The following is a 2,178-nucleotide window of genomic DNA, read 5'->3' on the forward strand; positions in this document are numbered from 1 at the left end:
CCACAGCAAGGTTCTGATTTGGGATTCCTGGGGCTTCTGATTGAAGCTAGTCCCCAGCCTCCCCCAGGACAATTCGGGAGCCAGCATGGCTCTGGGTGCCTGAGCCCTCCTTCCTCTGAGGCTCCTGCCAGAGCTCCTGTTGGTCGGTGCTCTTTCTGCCGTCTGTGTCTAGCATGTCCTAGGGCCAAGGAACCTTGGCCACTGTTGATGCACTGTGGATACACCTGTGTTTGCACAGAGTGTCTCATTGTGTGAGTTGGTTCTTTCTCTTACCGGTTTTTGAGATTTACAGAAGGTCATTTGCTTCAGCTGCACTTCACTTAGTTTAATGCCTGCCCGTGTTTCAGTGTGACTGTCACAACTCGATGACCCTGAATGGTGGGGACTGGGCCCTGTCTTGCCTTCAGCCAGTCTGAACAAGGAAGGCTCTTGACCATCCTTGCACACCCTGCTCACAGGACTGTTGGGTTCCCTGAGTGGACGGCTGGGTCACAGAGACACTGGCTGGTCCTGAGCTCAGTTCTTGGGTCCCGAGTAGAGACGCGCTCTGGATCCAGGAGGAACTGGGCACAGGAAGGCTTGCTGGGCACCCCTGGTAGTGCCAGGAGGAAGAGCCATGTGGGGACAGGAGCCCCAGGCTGACCCTGGGTGGGCCAAGGGCGTCCAAGTGGAGGCAGGACTAGGTCTCTGGGTGTCCTCAGCACAGAGGGCCTGGGTCCCGCCTGCTCCTCCTCTCCGGGCTCCTCCTGAGGCTCGGGCCTCACCACCCTCTATCTGCCCTGGGGTGACTTGTGCCGTGCTCCGGAGGTCAGGCAGCTGGTGACCTGGGAAGCCTCATTGCTCTCCGCAGGGTGGAGCCTGCCCTGGCTGTGCTGGCCTCTGTGCTGACCCCCAGCTTCCCTCTTCCCGGCCTGTCTTCTCACCCCACAGCCCTTGAAGAGGACCTCATGTTCTAGCTCCTGCTTCACTAGTGTGTGCTGACCCCAAGCCTGGGAGGTGCCTGGCTGTCATGGCCCTGGACACAAGACGTGGGCAGTCCTTAGCTGTGTTGTATGTCGGGCACTGGGGTTGACCCCAGGGCACTCTGCCACTGTGCTGCATCCTCAGGCTTCTTAATTGTTTATGGTGAGACACAGTCTCACTCATGCCCAGTGTGGCCTCCGGGTGCCATTCTCCTGCCTCAGCCTCCTGAGTAGCTGGGATTACAGGTGTGTGCTCCTGGGCAGCCCCTGCGCAGTCCTGCCTTGTTCTGCAGCGTGGGGGAGAGGCCTTTCCTTCTCCTCAGACCTGGCAGGGGTGCCCCCAAGGGTGATGAGTGAGAAATTACTCATTGAAGTACCCAAGATGCAACCAAGCATCTAGAAATGACAGGTTTCTCCTCTTTCCTCTGAGCTCATGTAAGTGATATGGGGGAGAACCCCAGAAACCGCTGGTGTCGTCTAAGAGAAGATCATGAAACTGGTCTTTAGAGGGGAAGGTGGACAAACCAGGGATGTGGCTGGTTCTCTGACCCTCGGGGCCAGATTTGGGGAAGCATGACATTATTTGGCCTTGAGCTGTTTGCCACATGCCCAGGAAACTTAACCCCATGAGAAGTCAGGGGGAAGGCTGCTCCATCTAGTCAGAGGTACTACCTGGGCGGGTGAGCAGGGCGTCTGGAACAGTTTGGCAGGTTGTACAACTGAACTTGGGAGGGGACCAATGGGATCTCGATTGACCCTGTATCTGACATGTCAAGCCCGGTGTCCCACTGTGACTGGGACATCACACACATGCCACTTATCCTCTGGTCAGGTGTTGGAAAGCTATGACCCGTGGGCCAGATCCCCCTGCCTGTTTGGGGACCTGAGGGTTGTTGGCCACAGCTGTGTCCCCGGGTGCATACCGTGTCGATACTGCTGGTTATTGGTGACGAGCCCTGCTTCCCCACACGTTGAAGTCTGAACCTCAGAGAAGCCGCTGAGGCAAGCTAGGAAGCAGGGTTTATTTAAAAAGGGGTAACAGACTTCTGCGAGGGAGGAGGGGGCCTAGCTGGTGTCCTGGTGTCCCCAGAGGCAAGGTATTCTGCCCTTGTTCTACGTCCTAGGGTTCCTCTGTTCTCCTTTCCCTCCTTATCTTTCTCCTTCCTGCAGAGGTGAGTAGGCCCAGGAATGCCGGGTGGGAGGGCCAACAGGTGGG

The sequence above is a fragment of the Marmota marmota genome, unplaced genomic scaffold (assembly GCF_001458135.2).
Source record: "Marmota marmota marmota unplaced genomic scaffold, marMar, whole genome shotgun sequence".
Lineage (NCBI taxonomy): Eukaryota > Metazoa > Chordata > Mammalia > Rodentia > Sciuridae > Marmota > Marmota marmota.